The sequence below is a fragment of the Carassius auratus genome, chromosome 1 (assembly GCF_003368295.1).
Source record: "Carassius auratus strain Wakin chromosome 1, ASM336829v1, whole genome shotgun sequence".
In the NCBI taxonomy this organism is placed as follows: domain Eukaryota; kingdom Metazoa; phylum Chordata; class Actinopteri; order Cypriniformes; family Cyprinidae; genus Carassius; species Carassius auratus.
The window spans coordinates 10,179,438-10,205,650 of record NC_039243.1 but is presented as its reverse complement, the minus strand read 5'-3'; the positions used below and the strand labels follow the sequence as shown (position 1 = coordinate 10,205,650).

At 36.6% G+C, this 26,213-nt stretch overlaps 1 protein-coding gene across 1 annotated transcript in view; it reads left to right on the top strand.

Annotated features, from left to right (window-relative positions):
- The window catches only part of ctnna2 (catenin (cadherin-associated protein), alpha 2), a 392,860-nt gene that overhangs the window by 73,707 nt on the left and 292,940 nt on the right, over positions 1–26,213 (top strand). The window lies entirely within an intron of this gene.

The window sequence follows — 26,213 nt, the reverse complement described above, 5'->3', positions numbered from 1 at the left end:
AAGTAGACCTCCAAGCTTCCATGCTTTCAAGCACCATAATCTGTAAATGTAACATTTTGAAAGTAACCATATTGTAGCAAAAATGTTGTGTAATGTAAGAGAATCATTAGATCACCTCACCTGTCCTATCAGCTTTCTTTAGATGCTCTACTTTTTTCTACGACCTTTCTAAGGACAATATAACAAAAAACATTATTGGGAAACCATCACAGAAGTATTAACTTCCTGTCTGAGAATATTTTTGGAATATTAGGCTGCCATCTAGTGGTTATAAAGGTGAAATAAATACTACTATTTACAAATTTTACAACAATTTATTAAAGTATGTAGTAACTTAAGTAATGATGTTTGTTTTTAGACACCTTATAATGGTTGGACTATTATTTGTCTGCCCTCTTTTTATCTTCAAGACTTTTTTTTATCAGTTTAAATAGTGATAGACAGCAGGTGCTGGAATTTTCAAGGGCATAATTGACACACTAAATGTGTATGAATAGTATCAAATTAGTTTAGACACTCAAATGAGATGAATTTTCTTAGAATCCTAGTTGAAAATATGTTTTGCTGTTTATGTTGACTGGAAGCAATGCTGTGCAACAGTGGAAAAACATTCATCAAGAGAAACTGTAATAAAAAATGTTTTAGGGTCAGCTGTAGTAATTTTATGTTCTTTTATGTGATTTATATATATATATATATATATATATATATATATATATATATATATATATATATATATATTTATATATATATATATATATATATATATATATATATATATATATATGTTGAAAATTTAACAGATCGCAGTACATGTATATGTTCATTTTATTCACTACATATAGGTTTAGCTAAATTACAGTGCAATTATTATATTATTGTTTTTTTTTTTTTTTTACCACATATCTGTGAATGCAGTGGATTTCTTTGATTCTGATGTATTTGTTTTCTGGAAGAGGAATCACAGCTGGAGGTGCAATATGATTGTGAATTGTAGAAAAATCCCACTAATGTATATCTGTCACCCAGACCTCCTGGATTTCTCATGAAGCTCAGACACCCAACCTTCACAAACTTATTTATCAGAGTGAATATGCATGTGGATAGATATATTCTGACAGAAAATCTGTTTGAAAATGATGTGTGAAAATAATTGTCCTCTACTAGGGAATGTTCTGCTTTGATATTCAGTCTGAGCCGGTTGTGAAGTAAGGTGTGTGTGTGTGTGTGTGTATGTGTCTGTGTGAAGTGTCAGGTTTTGGCTGTTTTATGGCACAGTGCACTCTGCACTGTTGGGAACGTTACTTTAAAAAAGTAATTAGTTATAGTTACTCACTACTTGTTCCAAAAAGTAACTGAGTTAGTAACTGAATTACTCTATAATAAAAGTAACCCATTACCAGGGAAAGCAACTATTTGTGTAAAAAAAAAAAAAAAAAAGTTGCTATATGTCAAAGATTTTTTTTTTTTTGCAGTTTTCACAAGTCAGTTGAAATGAGTAGAACAGACAGGTGTTCGTACATAACTTTCGATATTTATTGCACGTCAAAAGAAGTTTTATCCTGCACTTCAAGTATTATCTTTGTAAGAAAAGTGTTTTGGGCCACTGGCTTCGTAGATGTGTGTGTCACACATTACATGCACATTCTTGTTTTTGACCACAATCAATTTGAAGTAGTGCTTATATCTCCACCTTGAAAATGCCAACTTTTCATCGGCTCCTGACTCGCCATTTCTGCTGCTGCTGCCAATCTCTGTGTAGCTGTTGGGTGTGTGTGTGTGTGTGTGTGTGTGTGTTTGGCGCCGCTGGCGCTTGGCGCATGTGCCGGCATGTGTGTAAAAACACTGGCTCTGATTGGCTACCATGAATCATAGTTTTTAACTCATCTCGTTTTTAACCCACCTCCACACTCCAAACCTGGAACTAACTGTTAACTTAGATTTAATAATAATTTGGTAGCACAATTTACTGTAAAACCTTTTTTTTTTTTCAATTGGTCAGAAAAAAAACTGGCAGACATGTTACTAACTTGTTCAGATGACATTTTTCAGTTGAAACTTCTTATTTTGATCATACTTCCAAGACGGAGTATCTGTAATTTCCGAAGTACAGTGAATATCCACACTGGTGTGTTGACTGAGTCAATCACCTCAAAACGTTAGATTCATCCATGCTGAAGAGCCGTACCGATGCACAACCCACGTAAAGAAGATAATTCTGCACATAACTGCAATTGCAGGTTTCAAACAGAGATGACGACAAAGAGGCAAAACTTACGGACTAAAGCTTTAATTCACAAAATGTCATGTTTGTTGTTTTTATTCATGTAAACTTTAGCTTCTGATTTTTAAATCAAATCACACTTGTGATTTGATGACATCAATTACTGCTTTATTTATTCAGAATAATGCTATTTGTGCATTTTACTTTCATTTTAGTAAAAGTAAGCCTACAGCACCCCCTAAATAAATAAAAGGCCTGACCGCACCGTCATTGTCACCCGGGAGAGGCTATACCTGTCCGGTTAGTTGCGCTATCCAGTATGTGCATTATGCTACACTGCTTATGTGAATTTATTGCTAGCTCACCCTGAGCACATTATTTGTCTTATCAACAAGGCATATCAATTTTTTTTTTTCAATTTCAGCCAATGCTGATTTTCATTTTAAGCCTTTATCTGCTGATTCTCATAACGTTCCGATAATATCATGCATCCTTAAGTCACAGTTAGTAAACTATTTTGTCATTCTAGTTTCAATTTGCGATTCAAATACCTATTATTTTAGAATGGTGTTAAAAAAAAAAAATGAAAATAAAAATCCATCCTATTGCAATGCCTTGGCCCGTAATCTTCCTTTGTAAGCTTGTTGCTATTAATGTGGTTTTCAATTGTTTTTACAGCTCCTCACAGTTGTTGTCAATAGAGTTTAACTGGTATTGAACCCATAGTTATAAAATCTTACAGAAATGACAAAACAGAGATACAAGAACTTGCAATCCTTGTTTGTTGATCCAAAGCTCAAAATGCTGTGATCTTATTGGGTTTCTAAACAGGATGTTACAAAATATGACTTGGAACTCACTGGAGAGTATGTTGGCAATTGTTGCAGTATTTATAGCCTCTGTGGAACTGACTTGTGGTGCTATTGGGATGTTTATCAAATCTTTTGTGTGGAAGTTTACAGGTCTGAGGGATAAAGACAGACTTAACTCTGTGCCAAAACCTAGTGATTTAAGTAATTGAAAATGTATTTCTATAGTGAATATTACAATATTACAATTCCCATTGTAAACTATCCTATAGTGAAGGCAATCCCTGAATGCATTTCAACAAGCTCAGAGTCATCTGTAATTGTGATTATAAATAATGGCTTCTTATTTTTGTACGCATTTTTAGGGATGTAATGATTAACCAGGAGCCAGTCGAAAATATATTCAAATATGTGACGATTCAAAATCGGTAGACATGAACAGATCGCGATACAATTGGATTAGGAGTTTATGTGAATTTATCTCTGAGGGGAACTGACTCTTTTTAGAAAAGTTGACGTGGTATTTTCTTTTCATCTTGCATCTGAAAAATGCATATTCAAGCAGCATTCATAAGCGCTGTGCTGCTTTGTTTACAGCGGTAACCCAGGAAACACTGTATTGCTGGTGTTCATAAGCACCACCTGCTGTCAGAGAGTGAAACTGCATCTCTTTCAGAGCTTCTGCTGTTTCTTTCAGATATGTTTTTATGTAGTATAGTCAGACCATTATGTTTTTGCTTCAAATTTCTAAATTATACAATTAAAAAACTACTTGTGCTGCATATATGCTGCATCTTTGTTTGGATAATGATTAAAATCTAGTGGTTGCCTAGTGTTTTAAATGGATAGACCACAGAAAAAGCCTTAGTTTGATCATATTAAGAGATTTCTTTTATTTGAGTAACTTACCTGTTTAATTTGGGGTTTTGTTATATTTCAATTTCACAAAGAAATGTGCAGCAATAGCATAATAAAATGACACCTTTTCATTTACAGTATGTCTTCAATGTCATTTTGTTAAAAACAATCGTAAGAAAATTGAATCGTGAAATCAAAATTGTGAATCAAACTGAATCATGGAGTAAATCGTTAAATTAAAAAAAAAAACTGTTTTCTGTTATATCTTAAAATATATTTTATTTTTGTGACCGTAAAGCTGAATTTTCAGCAGCCATTACTTCAGTCTGCAGTGATCCTTCAGAAACAATTTTAATAAGCCATGTCAACTTTTTAATTATTAACAATGTTGACAGCGTTTTTGCTGCTTATTTCTGTTGATTTCAGCCATTTTATTTTATTTTTTTACTAGTGTGCTTCAGTCTTAAAAACAAATGTCAGCAGTGTCTTGATCATGTAGGTTTCTCTCTATTAACGTGCCTGTTTTGTTTTCTGCAGTTTTGATTGCTATGGCTGCTGCTGATATTTCTGTTTACTTTTAAGACGATTGCATATGCAGTAATCTTTGCTTCAAAGACATACTATAATGTCCTGTTATCATTCTGAGATTATTAAAATGTGTTTATTAGTGTTCACTGGTTTTCACTAGGTATGTCTGGCTAGCACACACCCTTGGTCAAGCTGTGCACATCACAGAGTAAACAGTAGGGGGCAGTGTTGCACCACACCAGAAATCCCTCTCCGTCTGAAAAACAAGTGTGATTCATGTTGTTTCTTTCATGTCGTCTTTGGTTTGGTAGTCACAGACCTGACTTGCTCAAGTCTTTCGTTGCACTCGAAGCTCTGTATTGATGCTGTATCTCAGTAAGGATTGCTATTGGTTGAGTGTGTGGTGACCTTCTCAGTGAGCATCTTATCTACTCAAACGAATCCACTGTGAAAATACCCATCATTAGCATTCTTGTGTTATACAGTATTGTGTTATATTCTCCCTCCCTCCCTTCCAGCCTTCCTTTATTACTTTGTTCTTTCAACCATCATTTCCTCCCTCCTTTCCTTTCCTTTCTTCCTTCTTTTGTTCGATTTTTTTTCCTTTGTTCATTCTTTTGCTCCCTCTGTTTTAATTTAGTGCTTTCTCCATCCTCCTTTCTTTCTTTCTTTCTTTCTTTCTTTCTTTCTTTCTTTCTTTCTTTCTTTCTTTCTTTCTTTCTTTCTTTCTTTCTTTCCTCTAAGATGTCCTTCATTTCTTCTTTTGATTTCACTGTTCCTTTCCTCCTTTGTTTTCTTAAACCTTTTATTTACTTTCTGTCTTCCTTCCGAGGCTCTCTTGTTTTCTTTCCTTTCTTCACTCCGTCCTTTCTTCCTATAATTTGTTTTCTTTCTTTTCTATTTCATTTCTTTTTTCTGTTCTTTATAAATTTTGCTTCCCTCCCTCCCTGTGTTTCTTTTGCTTCCTTGCTCTCTCTGCTTTTTTTGTCTCGTCTTTTCTGTTTTGAAAATTCCCCTCTCATACCTGCTCACAATCATTTCAGCTTGCTGATGGAAGTGTTCTGTGAAATACCCCCCTCTGGCTTAAACACACACACACACACACACACACACACACACACACACACACACACACACACACACACAAATGCAAAGTGTCTGTAGCAAAGAAGTTGTCATCTTTCATTATTTTTGCAATGTGTCTTTGCCTGTGGATTTTAGAATATAGATTCGGTGTAGTTATTACGTGTACACACCTGTGCGCGTGTTCTGTATTGTCAGTGCATGACCTTTCCTCGTACTTTCATATAATGGTTATTGTAGTTCAGGGCTGCCAGGAAATAATCTCTTTGCCATAGTTGTCTTATTTCATGACTCGTTCACATGTTCTAATAAGTTACTTCCTGTATCAAAATGATTGAAAATGCAAAAGAGAGAGAACCCCTGCAATTAGATTAATCTGTAGTACAAAAGTAGCTGTCAAATTAGCGTTCACACCTGACAGACCACCATTGGGGCATGTCAGATGAGCTTCCTGTGCTCCCTAACTCATCTTATGTCAGCACAGTGACATGTTATAAATAGGGTTTACGTAAAGGCCAGTACATAGACCACACACACACACACACACACCTGTTACAGTACTGAATAGACATTGTCTAATGAGCATAAAAATCTGGTTGAAAAGGGGTTTACATGTTCATAAAAAAAAGAAATATATATATATATATATTAGTGGTGGGCCGTTATCGGCGTTAACGTGCTGCGTTAACGCGAGACTCTTATTGGGCGATAAAAAAAATATCGCCGTTAATCTATTCTCAAAGTTGGGTTGGGAGCTATACTAAGCAAGCTATGATGACTTTCACCTTGATATTTTACATAACCGACTGGCTGAGGCCAGCCTAAAAAGATGCTCAGGACAGTTGACGGCCACTGCTGCGCATCGTCACGAAAGCTTATCTTTCTCACGTGTTGTTAAGCTTTACCACTTGTCGAATTAAACATTAAAGCATCCATTAAATTAAAGCAAGATGCGGAAAAGCTGAACAGAGTAGCGCGTGCCGTTAGGTGCTCACGAGAGAGAGAGCCGCATATCACGGACAGCGACACTGAACTGCATCCGAACGAACAAATGCAAATCGCAGTTTGAGCAAACAAAAAGATGTGAAAGAGCCCAATGCAACACCACGGTGTTCTGGTGGTGTTTAGGGCTCACGCAGAGAAAGGCGTCTCAAAACCTTTGAACATCGAATTAGCTTATTGTTGCTCTTGTGCCGACAAATACATACAAAATATGTCAAAATATCCACCTTGGAAATTAAGCTCGAAAAAACTGTCAGTTATTTCTTAAGTGAAAGTAAACAGTTGAGGAACAAAATGGGATGTGTATTATATTGGATGCGTTCATCGTCTCTTAAAGTGACCGCGCCTAATTTAGCGACTGGCTGCTGTAATGTTAATCCAAGAAAATGAAAATCACTCACTCCTCTTGACTGAATTAATTTTATAGTTTTAACAGTCAAACCAAAAATTATTCAGACACCAGATATAATTTTTGATATATATAATAAAACTGTAATAATGTGAGACATGTTGAAGGTGTCTGAATAAATGTAGGTTTGATTGTATATTTCATTTTTACATTGAAGACTATCCAGTGCTATTTTACATTTAATTATTTGGTTTCTGTACCTTGACACCTACAAACTTGAAAAAAAATTAAACATTGGTGTGAAACAGGTGTAAGGTTGATTGCACCTTGTGCAATGTGGAATTAGTTTGTCTTTTTCATGCACTTTGTGATACATTTTGGGAACAGGAGATTAGCCCCTTTTCTAATGCACCACCTAGCTTGATAAACCCCTTCTCAAAGACTTACTGTTTGTCAATTTTATTTGGGTAACACATATTCTGAATGCCTTCGGCAGAATTCGAGTGAGGCATTTTAATCTAGATTAATCTTGATTAATTTCAAGATCACAGTGAGATTAATCTAGATTAAAAAAAATATCTATGCCCACCTCTAATATATATATATATATATATATATATATATATATATATATATTTATAGTTCTTGGCTCAAAAAAAGTAGAAAAAGAGAAATTGTACATGGTTTAAACATGCTCATGCTGTTATAAAGCCCAGTGTCATGCACAGGTGCAGGGATGCACACATATACATGCGCACAGGGAGCAGGGAAGGCTAGTATATGGATATGTATGCATTGCAGTTGAATAATGTGTAATTGCTATATCAATCTATTCTCTTCATTCCTGGGTGTCTTTGCTGGCACACTTATCTTGCTTAGCCTCTGCTTTTCCTGTCCTTTATTTTCTTCTTTTATTTCTGTATTTGGATCTTGAGAGGGGACTTGACAATGATTTAGGATTGCTAGGGTACATTTTAATAGCTTATTTTGAACATAGCTTAATTGCATATTGTAGTCATCTGGAGTCAGTAATGGAGGGAGGACATGCACAAAAACACCCATACAACAAAATCCATTTTTTGATCTCTAAAAGTTTCAAATGTATGCCTGCTTTGGGCCTGAGTGTGTAGACTTTAGGATTAGAGTGGATTAAACAGAAACAGCGGCGGGTTTACTAGTGCATCCCTGGTTCCTCAGGCCTGGGCTTTTGGTCCTCTTATTCCTGCAGAGGAGCCAAACCCTTTCACAGAGGATACCCAAAATCAATATCTGTCTCTCTTTCTGTGTGTTGAACATATTTAGTTATTTATAGGCCAAAGAGCAAAACCCTATAATCTCAGCTCCAGTATGGTTCTCTGAATAACAGACATTATTCTTTGAGTTGCACTGTTCTTGAGTTTAGTAAGTTTAGTTTTTTCATAGTTGACTAAGACTAAGGCAGACTGCTCTTTTATTATTAAAACGTCTTAGCTTCACATGGCATGCCTAGAGACCACCCACAGTTTTTCTTAGAATAACCGAAGGTGCGACATTTATGCTTTAAAAAAAGACAAGAAATGAAAAGTTTGCTTCCCCAATATATTTGTCTTGTTTTTGAAGATAATTGCTGGGCAGAAACAGCAAGAGTGTTCTGAAACCATCAAGCTGTATTCAGATTGGCTGACTGCTATGTTTCCACAAACCATGGCCTTTATTAGTTCACCCAAAACCAATTTCAGGTTTAGCAGTCCTAACCAGCATGTTAAAAATAAACTGGACTAAACTGTACTTTGTTTAACGCTTCATTTTTCAGTTGAGGTTGAAGTGATTTGGAGTGGAAAGACTCTGCTGGGGCTGACTACTGTTAATAAAAGGTTTGGATGCTGACCCTCACCAGCAGCCGTCTTTTAAAGCTGTCTGGTCTCACGCTGCTCTTATGCAGTACAGCATAGAGGGTCTGTTAAAAGCCAGCTCCTCATGAGTGATTCAAAATGAATGCTGCTACTGCTTTGTGAGAAGAATGCATTTAATGCTGGCCAGGATGCAGCAGAATATTGTGCACAGTGTAAACAGTAGTACCTTTCCCCCCACTTTTTTTAAAGAGAGATTTGGTCTGTAGAAGTGTCTTCAAAGCATCGCTGTTGACTTGCATAATCCAAAGTAAAAGGCATGTCAGAAGGTTTTTTTTTAAGAAATTCATACATTTATTCAGCAAGGATGCATTGATCAAAAGTGACAGGAAAGAATTTTAGATTGCTACAGAAGAACAGCATATGAAATGTTTCGTGAGGATCACATACGTATTTTAGAATGATTTCTAAACTATCATGTGACACTGATTTTCACTGAAATGCAGCTTTGCCATCCCAGGAATAAATTGCATATCTATATCTATATATATAAAGTGCAGGTATTTTAAATTGTAATACTATTTCACAATATTTCTGTTTTTACTGCATTTTTGATCCAATGCAGCCTTGGTGAGCATAAGAAACGTCAACTTTTGAATGGTAGCTCACCTATCTCTGCTCCTCATTATGAAGCGATTCACTTATCCATGGGGCTGGAATGTATTTGAGGTGATTTTGACTTCTTAAATTGCACTTGAAACTGGCTGAGGCAAAATTTTGGCTGTCCTCACAGTGTCTCTTGTGTAAAATCAGCACGTCTTGTTCTGTGAGTATGTGATTCTGTTCACAGTGGACATTGTAACCTTGAGTGTGTGGCACACTCATTAGCATTCATCGGATACCACTATATTCTTAAGGCCTTCGTGTGATGCTATGCTACTCAGTGCACCTTTTGGCTTGGCTTTCACATATTCCCCTTCATGCATCTTTTCCTCGATGTCGAGGTCATTTGTTCAAGGATTACAGGAAGCCAGTGTACCCACTCATATGTTTCTGGAACAGCCATTGAGCTGAGACCAGTACGAGTGTGGAGCCTAGGCCAGTGCTAAACCTTCCTGAACCCAGTGAGGAGAGGAGATTGGACAGGGATATTGAGCTGACTGCTTGGTTCGTGCCAAATGCAGATGCAGCTTCTTTTCCTGGCAGCGTGTCCAAGGCTTTGTTGTGAATGTTTCCATGTCTCTTCACCAACCCAGGTAAAGAAACGTTGGTGTCGATGTTCTCATGTCTTTAACAAACATGATAACTGCACGATCTAATCTGGAGTGTCTTTTTAACACTGTCATCCATTGTCTGCGACACTTTTCTTCTCCCTCTTCATCTTTTCGCCCTTTTCTCTTCTCCTAAAGAAACCCTTAAACCTCTTAAAAGTCCTCCTTCCTACTCCCAACTCCTTTTGAACTTAAGAACTTTTAAGGGTTAAGATGCTTAGTGAATAACTTGCATCTTTACTAGGATCTTAACTAGTAAACGGCCACATTTCTAAGACTTTTCTTAGAATTTTGTCACTTGGAGCAACTCTTTGCACTAAGAGTTTTCATGAAAACGGTCCCAGAACTGATTTACGTGTTGTAGGTGGCTGTCTTTTTGGTAACAGAGGGAACGTATTATTGCATTATGTATGGATGGCAGTATATATGTCACTAACTACACTTCTCGAGTGTTATATATGGCATGTCATACTATCGTGTAGCGTAACATGACATGACCTAATCCCCTCCTGAATTATTCCAGCCATAAATCGTACTTCAGTGGCCTTCCATATCTCTTTTCGGAAGGAATATCCGTCATGTTTATTGAGGTATGCCCAGCATGTTGATTGCTATTGATTTTGTTGGCACGTTTCAACTGCCTACACGTTTGATATAAGTTCAGGCCATCAGTGAGTTCTGTCCATGAATGAAGATGTTCTCTAAGACGTGTGGGACTGAACATTCCGACACTCTTGTTTCTAGTGGAGGTGTGAGACCAATATCCTTCCAGACTATATCTGTTGACCTGCCTGTCTGTCTGCCTGTGTCTAGGTGACACATTTTGACATGGAAGCTGTGTGTGTGTGTGAATGTAGGCATTGTCTTTGGGCCAACACTAGTTTTATTGCTTTTCCTTCACAATGTCAGCTAGCAAGGCCACATCATCAAGTTGTCATTCCCCAAGCAACACTCATCTCGCAAGTTCACAAACAACACATCCCTCTTTTCCACATTTCTGTCAAACTCACCTCAATACACAGAGGAACCCATGTTGGATGTTGTTCTCATTTTTCCTGATGTCATGGATTTTATTTGGCCTAATAGACATTTTTAACATCATTTTTCCTGTATGAATCCCCAGCCGTTGAGCGCAAGGTTGGCCAAAATTCATAATCTACTGAATCGGTCTATAGTTCTAGCATTCTAGTATTCTGTCTATTGTTCTGTCATTCTACCTGTTGTTATATCGTTTATAAACCTTTGAACCTCAGGTCTTTTAAACTGTTTTTTTTTCTTCCGAAACTTTCAAACAAGGCTTTGTCCAACCAACATTCAAAGTTTGTCTTATCACAAATTGTTTTTATAATTAAAAGTACAGTTATTTTTATTTTTTGTTAAACGTGACATTGTATTTTCTCTTTTTAAATCCTAAAACTGTATTTCCTCTTTATTTCATGCACTATTTTCAGTGTGGTCTCAGACTTCTGGACACCTCTGTGCTTGCGTATTCCATTCAGGTTGCACTCGGCATTTAGCATTATGTTCACATAATAGTATTGCTGGCACTTTGCTAATCCCTCGGTGGACTGGTGTATTATCTAAACAAGTCTATTAAAGCTCTGCTGTGGGTGTTAGCATTTTGTTGTTGTTGGCTGTTCTCTCGGGGGTCTCTGCCATAGGCTTCATTCCCTAAACGCATCTTGGTTCCATTTCAGAGAGTTCTGCAGACTGTTGTTGCCCCAACAGTTCAATTAGAACTTATGGAATTAATCTAGGCAACTGCCAAGACGATTGGCAGGCTTCTCGTCAGTGCTTCTCAGATGTGTTTTTCCAAACACGAAGGTGAACTTGAGGTTTAGCATGAAAACGCTGTTTTGTGAGATCTTGCTCTCTGGGATTATGTGTGTCTCGAAGTCTAGGGTTGAGGGGGCGTAAAACTTTCCAGAGTAGGTGACCTCTTCACTTTATCTGGGGATAGAACAATCTCCTGACCTCAGCGGCTTTGATATTGTAAATACACTCACAGGCTAGACTAGCAAAATGTGATTTTTTTTTAATGAAAGTTAGTGCTTTTATTGCAAAAATCTCCTCTCTCCATCTCTCCAGCCCCCATCGGGGTCTATCAATATATAACAGGCCTCCACATGCTGTGTTTTTATAGATGTTACATTATTAGTGTCCACGTGTATCAGCAGCCCGCCCGACAGATGAGTGCCGGTGTGTGATCCAAAGATCTGCTGTGTTTGACTGGCTCGCTCACTCTTTCCCCCAGGCCTTCTGCTGCAGGATCAAAGTCAATATTTAATAGAGAACAGCCTAATGTGACTCAATACCTTCTAACTGTGGCGTCCTTGAGATCAAACCAGGACTACAGGACTACTGGTGAACTCTCTGAACACTCAGGTGATGGGAACTATATGCCTACGGGGAAACAATGCAGTGAATACATTGACGTAGTTGCATTTTGTTTAACTTGCATCCTTTGTTTACTCACATTTTTCAAAACACTTGTCAAATCAGCATATTGACATGATTAATATCATTTTTCTTAACACTAATTCAATGTTAATCACACCAAAATTCAAGCCTTCATGTCAGCAAACCAAACATGGAGAATAGCTGTAAACCAGAAATTATTGCTGATAGAAAAGTGCGGGCCGATCTCCTGACAGTTTATTATTATTATTATTATTATTATTATTATTATTATTATTATTATTATTATTATTATTATTATTATCCCAGCATCTACAACTAGGTATTACCCGATACCATTATTTCAGGACCGATTCGATTCGATAACAAAAATTAGGAGTGTTGGCCAATACCGATACTCATACCAGCAAAGATTATTTTTAATCAGTGTAGAATTTCTATACCTCTGTGTGTTGACCCGATCATCGCTCTTGTGTTAAGCACAGTCTGCGAAATATGGACAACTTCATTATAGAGAAAAATAACTAATGAAAAAAAAATACTCTATAAAAATGTGTGCACGATAATTTTATAAACAAATAAAAGTGAAATTGTAGGACTAAAAACATTTCCTCTTTGTATTGTTGTAAAATACATTTTAATGAAAACCAAGTAAACATATGTATGTATTAATATATAATATAACATTAAAATACATTCTTTTCACTTTTAACATTTCTTTAAAATACATTTCTATAAACCTTCGCTGCATCACTGGATAGTATCATTTTATGGTGTTTTTCAAAAAAAAATAATTGTGACATCACTGATGGTGACTGGGTTAGCCAACTATTGTAGACATCGTCTAAATATGGACCATTTTTTAATGTAATTCTGTTTTATATTTTTTTATATGTTTTTTTTTTTTTTTTTTTTTACATCAAAACTTTCGTAGGATCTAAAAGGGTTTTTATTTCAAAAAGATCAAGTTCGATTCTAGTTTCCACATTTCCTCAGGTTTTATGCAGTCAAGAAATAATTGATAAAACATTACTCACAAGTGGAGATTTTTTTGAGAGATTCTGCAACCATTTTGCTTAGTTAATGCAATGAGCAACAGATAGTTGCACATTTGTGTTCATTTGTGTGGCCATTGTGCAAATCTCCTGTTGTTTTGTTGAGTGATAGAGCTTTAGAGTGACTTCATGCCTGCCTTATGTTGTTCTATGTAGTCTCGATACAGACAGGGTAGAGATGAGTAGGTTTATAACCGGCCCATAGAAGTTCAAAAAATAAAATAAAAAAAATAAATAATAAATTGGTGAGAGATTGGATTGAGCAGTCTATTCAAATTCAAATGATCTCAGTCTTCCCGCAGGGTTTTCAATTATTGTGATGAAACTTTTTATCACATCATCATTCAGGAATGCAGTTATTGAACACAGTATTACTGATATCATGGAGTTTGGTCTTTTAGTCACTAAGGGATAATAGACATGTTCTTATCTTTCGTTTATAATTTATTCACAGACATGTTATTTTAAATACATGCGATTTTGTGTTGCTAAGATTTATTTAGTTATTAATTTACTTATTTATTCATTTAAATTGTAATAATATTTCACAATATTACAGTTTTTACAGATTTTTTTCATTAAAGGATAAATACACACAAAGCTGCTATGCAAATGTTCTGTAACTTGACACTGGTCTGGAAAAAAGAAATTGAGATTACGATGGAATAAATATCTTTTATCATCTGATTCAGATGCAGATTTTTTTTTTTTTCTTGTACTTCTGTGGCTTGTATTTGTTCCTATTTGCATTATTTACCTGCATGGCACAGTCGACTGGTCATTCCTTGTCATGGGAGACACATCCTAGTGTCTTACTGCTCTTAATCCTCATTAGGAGCAGAGCAGACACAGCTTGTCAGCTGTCGTACCATTGGGCTCTTAGAGGAAGCTGCTCTGAATTATTAATAAGGCTTCTCTGGCCTCTGCCGAGGAGACATGCATTTGAATGGTAATTGCATGTTTGTATCCCTGTGATTTCTAATTATATTCTCCCTCTTCTGATGGATAATAAATAAATTCTAATGACTAGAGTAAGCCGGACTGGTAATTACTCCAACCCCCAGCAGGCAAGTTAGTTTCTACTGAAAAATAAACACAGGAAAACACACACTCAAGCGTATATAGTAAGTATTGATGGGGTGCTCCAGCGGACCATTTTTTTTTACTGCAGCAGCTGTCGCAGTGGCCACACAGGTGAGCGGGACTCCCGCTGGGTCGCTTCAGCACCTGCAGGGCCCCCCGCACTTGAGCCCAGAGACTCGTTTGGATTTCTGGCTGGGTGAACGATCATCACATCAGTCCTGTTGCTGCAGAGAATATGGTGTCATAAGAGGGCATTCGAACCTTTCGGTGACTCCATTAGCTCCTCTGTTCATGCACGAATGCTCTCCACGCTGCAGATGTGCACAAACCGAGCCAGAATGCACACTCTGTTTGAGCCAAAATGACAGCCTAATGTCCCACTTATTGTGTTGGAACTGAGCATGATTTCCCGGATCTGCCAGGTCCCCATCATCTGTCTTTTTCTCACACTTTGCCCCGTGGATGCGTAATGCCTGGGCATTAAGGCCCGGACATGTGCTTTTCAGTTGGTTCTAAAGGTCCCACTTGACCTTATCTCCCGCTAACAGACAAAAAGCACACCTACCTCTGAGCGACACAAGTAAAACGGAGCCGAGTCTGTCCCACTAGAGCACAGAGGATGGTTTTTTGAATGTTTTGTTTAATAGCCTCACAGAGGTTAGCCAACAGATATGAACATAGTTTGATGTTTTTTTTTTTTTTTTTTTTTTTTACTACAGCCATCTGGTCCTTTTTGTTTCATATTTATACTGTCTCAAAGATATCCACTATTAATTCCCATTCAACTCATTGTCACTGGTAAGAAAAATTATTTCATGCTTTTATTTATTTACATTTATTTTGTAACTAGAAAATTGCCTGTTGTAATGTATCAGTTGTATCAGTGTTATTTAGAAGCTTTATATAAATAATTAATAATTTAATATTCACATTTTGCTCATTTGTTATTTCAGCAAGGAGCTTTTTTTTCATGTGGCTGAAAATGGAGAAAAATGTTTACAGTGCAAAACCTTGAACCTCTGTTTTTTTTTTTTTTTTTTTTTTTAAATAGGCACCAGACTGCATTAGAATATTTATTTCATGTTCATACTGTTTTAAAAGAGAGACATCATTTGACTCAAGGAAGTCTATAATACCTGCAGAAATATACTGAATGCATCTCATTGGCACTGGTGGGAAAATTACAGTCCATTTCATCCTTTTAAAATGCATCCGAAATGATTTTGGGAACAGCTAAATTGTCTGCTATAACTTAAGTGAATATTTATTCAATATTTCATTGTATGTTTCATTTATATAAATAATATTTATGCAATCTAAATTTGCATGCTAAATTATTTCAATGTAGAGATTTCCAAAAATGCTTTTTGCTGCCAGATGGTGTAGTTACGGCATCCACCAGCAGGGGCTAACAGGAACAAAACCTCAAACCTTTGTTTTGGCCTTTTTAATTGGGCACCAGACTGCAGGGTCAAGATGCTACAGTAACTGTAGCCAGGGCACAGAAACCTGGCACTGAGGTTTTGGCCATTTCCTCTCGTTCCCACACGTATCCCTTACCCCTGAGCGCTTGTTTTCTAGTGTAAAGGCACACGGTCTTGATCCCGAGAGAGAGCCTTTTAGTACTGCTGAGATTTATACCTCCTTAAAGCCAGCTTTATAGGTAACAGAAGAGCACTAAACGGGGCCTAGCAGCCTGTTAATAATCTGTCCGTGGGCCTGTCTATAGCCTTTTCACTTCTTACACCAACAACAAACTGACAGATTTTGTCACCTCTCTGTATAAATCCACCGTTGGCTCTTTTTGAAGGATTTAAACACAGGACACTAAGCAAAATAGTCACATATTGACTTTTTTTGTCTGCTTTTAACAAAGGTAGACTTTAAAAAAATCAGGCGCCAGTCTGAAAATGGTGTATAGGCTCATGTTCTACACATAATTGAGTATGTATTATTAATTATGTATTACTTATTTATTATTATTATTATTATTATTATTATTATTATTAATTAGGGTTATTATTTTCAACACTTATGAGGACTGCTTTGTTATTTAATTGGCTGATGTGTGAGGAAACCAGGTATCTGGTTGTGAATAACTAATGGTGTAGTCATTAAGAAGGTTGAAAAAGACCTAAAAAAAAAAAAAAACAAAAACAAGAACAGCCTTCTAATATTGCAGCGCTGTTGTTCAGCAGAACTCAGTAATCTTTGTTATTTAGCTCCAACAATAAAACTTCTCTTGAGAGCCGAGACAAAAATAGGTACTGCTGAACGTTCCTAGCTTTTCTGAGAATATTTTGTTTTCTTTCAGGGAACTATTTTGTCTTTGTTTTGAACAAAATCATTCATAAAATTAAGATTTTCTTTTCCTATGTAATAAAGTGATTTGTAACTGTATATTAAATTATTCAGGTAAATGGCCAACTGTCTTTACTAATGTACGAATCCCCCATGGAGCCGCCAAAGTAGGCTCACAATCCGGTTCCTCTGGAAAGCGCACTGGTGTGTGCTTCTAGTAAATAATGGATGAAGTCCTATAATGAGTTACCAGAACGCTATGTTAGAGAGGCTTTCACATTCAGTTCATATTCTCTGGCTCTTTGATCGCTACCACAGACTGCATTTCTCGATTCCCTCTTTTTAATCTTTCCATTTTCTGACCTATATCTGTGAGATAAAACACAGCATGCATTTTATGCAGTTATATTTCAATTATTTCATCCTTAATATTGTTCAAATTTACGGAGCTCCTTCCCAAATCCTTCAACTGCATAACATCTTAATAGTACAGTTTTCTTCGAGTTCAGGCCAGTTATGGCTCATCCATTTGCTCCTCAGTCTGAGCTTACCCCAATATGGGCCGTGTTGTTGGAGGAAGGGCCTAACTTCTCTTTCTGCCACATTAATTACCCACCATGTTTGTAGTATGTTGACAGATTTGCCGCTACACCTCTAGGAATTTCCCTGTGGTGCCCATCTGCTTCTGTGGCCAGTGGGTGCCATGCATAGCAGCCCTGTGTTCGGAACAGGCTCCCTTGACACCGGGAGGTTGTGGGGTCTGTTCCCTTAACTCTCAGCTCACGGAAAGACATCCAAACAGGCTAGTGCCAGAGAAAGGCCGGGACGGGCTCCAGCCTCATTAAGAAGCCACGAGTGCCCTCTGCTGGCCCATTAGAAGAAGCAATGATTAATGAAGCTGCTCTACCAACCTCACAAGAACAAAACATTTCGCCATATGTTCATCCGGCCAAATATGGATATGAGATTGACGCCTCATCGATTCCCAAACTCTGCCAAGAACAGGTCAATGAGAAAGTCTATCAATAACGAAGCACTCTTGCAGCCGCACAGGCGAGCAAAGTTCTTGATGAATGTTGTGTGGCTAATTAGCATATTTTACACTATATAGAGATTCTTTATTTCTTTATTACTGTGTGTAAGCTTCAGCGCTGCATATTTTATGAGGGTAACGCTTTCATAATATATTCCATATACTGGCGTTTGTCAAGCAAGAACTGTTTTGATAAGGTGCGAGATGAAGAGGCTTTTGGTGATTTTTTTTTTATTTGGTGTCCACTGAGGGAGACTAGGTGATTGCGTTCCAGTGTTTGAAATGAGGAGACGTATTAGGAAACAGAGGAGCGGCGATGTGGGACATGAAAGTGCCAGAACGCCAGGAGACTCCAGAGTACCGACAAAGCAGATAGCTTGTGGAAATAATCGCAGTCGTGTAAGCAAATCAGTTAGAATAAGGAAATAAAACCATGTTTCAGCAACACAGAGAGGATTTTAAAAGAGGCTGTTTAAGAGAGGAATCCCACACTGCAGAAGCTTTTAACACATTGATGGGCGGTCTATTTTAAACACTAATTTGAAAATTATCTGGATGATTTTTACAGAACTCATGGGTTTGTAATGACTAGCATGGTTGTCAATCATTTCAAAAATATGTATTAAATATTATTTTCTTACATTTTCAGTTGCGCTGGCCAGTCGGTCAATCAACCAATCAACTATAAGTTCCATTTAAATTGGTTTACAACAGGGAAACTGTGTTTTTACAGAACAAAATTGCAGACAGAAAGAATCCAAATGGAAAACTAAGGGCCATGTTTACTAAACGAGGCAAGATAGCTCGAGAGCACAGTTCCAGAAAATAACTGATGGGAGTGGAACATTCTGAGGATGATCTACTGACAATGTGCAAATTAAAGAACACAGACACAACATCTCATTTCCATAATGACCAACGCAATCTACCAAGAGCAGCACAAATTAGTATGAGGTCACAAACAAGCAGAGCCGATTCTAATCCTCTGGCATTCCAAATAAATTAATACAAGTGGAAGAAAATCTCTTCCTTCTACCACGCAATCTCTGTTCTCTGCAGTGCCTCCTCCTGGCAGCAAAAATCGCAGCCATGTCAAGTGCAAAATGTGTTAAGACATGCTTTTTTGGGGCGGTAAATCATGGCACAAATACAAGTAAAGTGGCTACCGCAACTCAGCAAAACATGTTGCTTGATGAATTTAAATACTCTGCTCACATAAATTTAGCATCTGATAGGGACACTCCTACAAATGCATATGCAATAAGGTCAGCCAAAAGAATTCACTCGTTTTGCTAAATCCTGATAGTACTTTTGTAACACCAAAAGATGGTTTGCTCTGGCACAAACTGTTAGTAAATCTGGCCCATAAACTCCTCAGTTAGAGTTTTCACTAGATTAGTTTCAATGGTCTATATTTTTGAAACCAAAGGCAAATGCATATGCTGTTGAAAACACAGTTTTATTTCAAATGTTTATATAAATATTATGCAATAAATATAAAGATTCCACGTGGACTTTAACTGCATATAAGCAAACATTGCTTTATATTCTTCAGGTAATTAAAAATAAATAAATAAATAAACAGTCACTAATAAAATACTAATAGAAATTACAAGAAATATAACATAAATTAACAGAACAAATATTCAAACTGTGCAATTGGTGCTTGAAATAAAGCTGCTCAATTATACGTTGCTTTGGATAAAAGTGTCTGATAAATGAATACATGTAAATGTTAACTGATAAACTTCATTGCATTCTTTTTTAAATAGTACAGCAATACTGTTTCAGAGTTTGCTGAGAAGCCAATTAGAAAAATAGCTGTATACTGTTATACATTTTTCACCAAATTCATGTTCAGTTGTTATTTTTTTCAAGACATAAGTGGCTGCATTTTCCTTTTTTCCCCACCTCACTTTTAGTGTTGACTTTGTACCAAAGCATTGGTAGTTGTGCCATCCCTGGTTTTCATAGTTTCAGCCATTAGTGAGTATGCATGGCCATATTGGCCTGTGTTTAGAGCTCAAAGGCACAAAGCTGTACTGAGCTTTCTCCCAAACCCACACACAAACAGACTCCTGCATTCTCGGAAGGATTGATTGAATGTTTACTGAATTCTTGTCTCCAGTCAGCCGCTGCCTTTGTACCGGCATTTCAAAGTATCTTTGCTCATTAGCATAATCAACACGAGTTTGTTGACTTATTTGAATACAGTTTATCTGTGACAATCTTATCTTCGCCAGATGTCCTTTTCCACTTTGCAGTTTTTTTTTTCTCTATATTCCATCTTGATATTATTCTGTATTTAGAGATGAAAACTGTTTTTTTCTGGTTCATGTACCAGTTGTGTGTTCATTGTTTCCAGGTGTGTCTCATTATAAGTTCATCACTTCACCTGTCTGCCCTATTAGAATTCTATCCTTTTCCTTTCTCCCTGGTCCGGTATTAAACGTCCACACATTGCTATCTGTGTCTTTCCTGGCTACCATGTGTGTTCCCCGTGTTGGAATATTAAAGACTGTTTTCTGGCTCCTAATCTCCTTGCTCCAACACAGAAGGTGATTGCGACAACAATATACATAATTTATAGTTTGTATTAAATGTACATGCTCTAAAAAGCATTCTCTTTCTCATCATTCTCAATTTTGAATGCTTTACAACCCACAGTGATTTGCAGTGACCTCAGTGTAGGATCAGAGCAATGACCCCCTCCTGACACTTCACTTCTTTATTCTCTACACTGATAAAAAATATGTATATATATATATATATATATATATATATATATATATATATATATATAAGAGTCTCCACAGCATTACATCACAGTGCCTGAGGGAGTCCCCTTTGAAATATTTACACAGCCTGGTGGCCTGGAATTACCGGCCTGCAAATTTGATGCAACACTTCAATCAGCTCTCTGTCTGCTGTGCTGCCTAATGAAAAGTGACAGGCAAGAAATAAGTTGCTCTTGCATGGGTGCCCCGGCCCCTTCGCTCTCATTTTTGGCTCCGCATCTGTGATTTTAACCTCGTACACTTTATAGTTTGTTGGTTCAATAAATTGCAGAGCATGTGTCTTTTATTAAATATGTTGCAGAGAATTTTGGTTGATTACTTTACCAGGTCACTTATATTTATGTAAGAGAGCTTATGTCCTTGGAGTTTCAGGCCACTTGCCCCATTTGAACAGTGCACCATTGTTACTACATATTGCATTTGTTATATTTTCTTTTTATGCTTGGAAACAAACATTGATTTTACAAATTGTATTCATTAAAATCAAGCCAAATAAGAAAAATCATCTAATCATCTTGGGTAACATAATTTTTGTCAGAACTGTGAAAATGGCCTAGAAACATCAGTGTGAACTAGAAGTTATAAAGCAGTCATATAATCACGATAAACCACTATATACCACTGTTGTCCTGGAAAAACCAAACAAAAAACAAAACAATATTTATTTATTTCTTTCTTGCATCTTTTTTTTTTTAGTTTAAGCAACTGTGTGTTGCCTTTATTACAGTAAATGTTCATGTCAGAGGTTCAATTAAAAGTAGCATAAGTTTGTTAAATTAGATATTTTTATGTAATGCATATTTCAATTTTTCCTACGAATATTAGTTTTAAGTCAAATAATAATTAGAAGATGCCATGAAGTATCACTGTGCGGCCCCTAGGGGTCGTGGGCCCCCATTTTTGAAGCCCCCTGCTCTAAGGCACTGTTATGCAGTTTTATAGGTCACTGTAGAAGCCTCCAAACTCATAACTGTCCCAGTAATGCATAGCCTTACGGGAAGTGAGATGACGACACAGGCGGATAGGTTGTACAGCAGAGGCCTAAAACTGTGCCTTGAGAACTGACTCACTGTCTTTTTAGCACAAAGCCTTAATATGTTATGACTGAATGGAGGTGAGTAACCGGCTTCCTCTCCATCCGGCTCCAGGCAGGAGAATCATAATAGCAAACGTGCCTGTCAGAGACACACTCATATGTACACACGTATATGGCCATACATGAGCAGATGGCTGTACCCAAGGCCTAGTCCTTCTGCGTTTGTCATAAACATCAGCAGGCGGGCATGACTCGTTGTTTTGTGCATCACCCAGATGTTACATCAAAGCAGGCCTCTTGTCTCAACTCCACTGTCCGATCAAACCAGATAATAACTCAATTTATCTACTCTCTCAGCTGGTCTCAGCCCAGCTGCTTGCTGCTCAGTGAAGACCAGGGTCTCATCTCCTTAGAGTTCACCCTGTGGGCTTCTTAAAGAAGTGTTAGGTGAAATGATGACATTGATAAGTTTTAAAATTCAGTAATTATTGAAAATGAGCTAAATAAATACAAAACATTAATAAATATTATATATATATATATTAGGGCCGGGACTTTAACGTGTTAATTGAGATTAATTAATTACACAAAAAATAACGCGTTAACTAAGATTAATTAATTACAGGAAAAAAAATTCCGCATTTTTAATAACTTATTTTTGCACTGCGGAACGTTTCTCACTGGATGAGTGTCACTGGACCGATTATACTGAAGCACCAACTAGCGTTCGCATATCACCGCAGCACATCGAGCCTCAAGTATCACCTAAACGCAAAACATATAGCAGCTAGCGTGGACTTTCACTTTATGTTGAACTATGTATTATTTTGTTGGTGCAACTGGCAGTTTATGTTGAACTCTTTATTGTTTTGGCCAAGGTTATTGAGAGTTGGACCTGAGTATGTTATGGCCTCTGAAGCAACAGAGAGATGTTTTCTAATAGTCGGTGTTCCCAATGTTCTGAATGTAATTGACAGTTTTGTGTTTTACTTAAAAAACACTTTACAGAAGGTTCCAGCACCTATAAGCTTCCTGAATTTCTGAAATGTACTATTTCTAAATTGTTTATAAATATGCTATTGCTACACTTAATGGCAAAAATTGCACTGGTCTGCTAGACTTGGTTGAACAAAAATAAACAATATTTTGTTGCTTAAGCTTATGTATTCAGTCATTATTCAATGGTATACTATAAATCCATGTGAAAAAAAATTACTTATTACTGTTCTCAGGTCAAATATTTATATGCGATTAAAATGCGATTAATTTCGATTAATTAATTACAAAGCCTCTAATTAATTAGATTGATTTTTTTAATCGAGTCCCGGCCCTAATATATATATATATATATATATATATATATATATATATATATATATATATATATATATATATATATATATATATATATATATATATATATATGAAATAATGCTGAAATTATTATTGAAAACATATACTCCAGTAATAGTTCTTTATTACTTAAATTACAGAGTATTTACAATTTTTTTTTAAGTTTTATATATTTAAGTGCCAGTCTCACATTATCCAAAGTCAAAACGACACTAATGGCAGTTGGATGATTTTTTATTTTTATTTATTTATACAGTATATATATTTTTAATGTCAATTTTGCTTTTTTGAATTGATGTGTAGTTAGGCATTATTTTAGCTAGCATTTCCAATAAAATTTGGAATGTTGCACAACTCTGACAATGACATCAGTGTAGGGTCAGAACATGTGACCCCTTTCTGACACATCTAACTGTGACTGTTTGTTTGCAAACAGTATTTCAGTGTATGTTTCCCCCTGTGATTCTATATAACAGTCACTGGTATTCTGCAAAGTCTTGTGCAAAATGTAAAACCCAGATACTCACATGGAGAGATGTGAGAGGTGTAGAATCCGGGTTTTACAGTACTGTGTTGCTCGGGTCTCGTTGCACTCTGGGGCCCTTGGAGTGATAAATGGGGCACTTAGTGTGTGAGCACATGTGACTTAGATATCTGTGCTGCTGAAGGGTATTCACAATCTCAGTTCTGTCCGCTGGAGGTTCAGAACATTACCAGAAACCAGCTGCTGCTCTGTGGCTTTGGGAAACAACATGTGTTCTACCTTAGCATTTGACTATATAGAGGTGGCCTCAAAAAATATTAAGATTCTTCCGCCATACATAGATGGATTTAATTGTATTTCAGCATATTAAGTTGAATTTGCCAACAAACTGTTTTAGATCTTTCTTTCCTAGTTATATAAATTAATCACCGTTGTAAAGTTTTGGTCAGTAATTTTCATTTATTTATTTATTAGAAATAAAATAATATTTCACAATAAAAACTGTCTTTCCATATCTGTTTGTTTCAAACAAAAAAAAATGAATTTGTGAATTGATTTGCTTCCAAATGAACAGAAAACTGAATATACTGTTTTGCAATCAGAGACTTGAATATTCAATAAGCAAATAGCACCAAGAGGCCACTTGAGTGCATTTGCAGCTGCACAAGGTAAATTACCTTCACAGCATTTTTAATGGCGCATGGTCTTTAATTCATGGAAATGAATGAATCAGTATTACAGAGACTGTGCTTGTAGACTGATACTGGTTTTGAGATGTGACCTTTTTGCACAAGTCATCCCGGAAGAGGAGAGAGACATGACTATTTGAAGCCAGCTAAGTCATTTGTTCAGTCACTGTAGAGCAACAGAGAGAGAGAGAGAGTGGATTGGTCAGTGTCTAGTTTTTGCAGGCAGCAGGATTACAGGTGTGGCTAACAGCTCCGAATTGATCAAGGAAGCAGTCAGATGGAAGACTGTGCTTCATTCAGTCTATAACAGAGCAGCACAGACACAAAATTGAAAATGAAACCAGAAGGTCGGTCAAGTGCCAGAACCACCTTTTACCCCACAAAAAAATAACTTGTTTACTCACCCTTATAGCATTCCTTATCTGTATGACACATAAATGAATGAATAAACACACAATTGGTAACTAAATAAGTACAAGGAAATGCATAAGGAAATATGTGCATAAATAACAATAAAACAAAAACAAATAGTAAATAAGTAAATACGTAAGTAAATGAATCAATAATAAAATAACTAATAAATAACTAAATAAGCAAATGAAGGTCAGCAAATAATACAACTGGCCCATTTTTCTTGTCTTCACTGTATCTAAATCATGTTGTCTCCATCTGGTCTTTTTTATTGACCTGGAGCATAGCTAGCTCTCAGGAGCCTGATCAATGGTGGATTGTCTCTTTGATTTAGGGTCTACAGGCTGACCCTTACGGGCAATGCTGCTTGCAGGCTTCTCATTCACAACCGTCTGTCACAGAAATTCCCCTTGTTTGAGGTTGAGAGTGGTCTCTTTAAACTAATATCCAGATCAGCTTAACTTAGCTAGCATCTACGGTTAAGCTCAGTTGTCAGCCGTCACCTCGTTGTGGCTTCAAGTCAGGCCTGACTTACACATACTGCATATCCTATATGCTTTTAAGACATGACCTCACTGCTTAACGTTGATCCGAACGGAAGACAGGCTAACAATATGGGCGAAGGAGATACAGTACACTGTATCAATCTTTTATGTACAAGAAAAAGCCCTTAAAGTCTTCACTGTGTCTTATAACAATGTAGTCCAAAGACACACTTGACAAGCATGCACATGGATGGGCTTTAAGGACCCCGACTGCACCACTGTTCTTGAGAACTGCCGTCCTCAGCAGTACTTTTAAATCTTCTTTTATTTCTGATAGTAACAACTTAAATGCAGTGTCCACCCCCAGGTGTTAGACTTTATAGCCAGTTTGCTGTTATGTCCTTACAAAACCTGTGATTATTGAAACTCAATTTGGGCAATTTTGTCCAGATGGTTCGACCTGCCGGAACTGTCTGCTGGAATAGTTTTTCTGTGCACCGTGTATGAAACAAGGTCTCGTCCTCCTTCAAAGTTAGGCAGAGCAATCAGCGATTTGCACATTCATATATATCCTGATTTGAATGAACAAATAACTAAATAAATCATATAACATAAAGGAATAATAATAAATAAACAAAAACCTTAATGGGTCAGGAATCATGCTTAATGGTCCTGTGTTCCAAGATTGAGCTTATAGCACAAGGAAATTATAGTGCTTCTATGCATTGAAACATTTATGCAAAAATACTCTATCATGATATAAATGGCTCCTCAGATGCGTCTTCTGGACCTCCCCAAGCACACATGGCTAATCGCTAATGTTGTACTACTTTTCATTTATTGCTTTGGATAAAAGCATCTGCAGAATAAATAAATGTACATTTTCTCCCAGAGCAATAAAGGTGGGCTTTTCATATCTTAAAATGTTTTTTTAAGAGAAGCGCCAAATGTTTTCATGACAACTTAGAATAAATGATTTCATGCCTGGCTATGCTTATCACTATGAAATCCATTAAGAGCTGCAGTTATGTTCCAATTTGGGATTGAATTACAGTATCATTATTATAGTTTTGGTATATTGTAGCTTGTTCTTATGCATATATTTAAATAAATG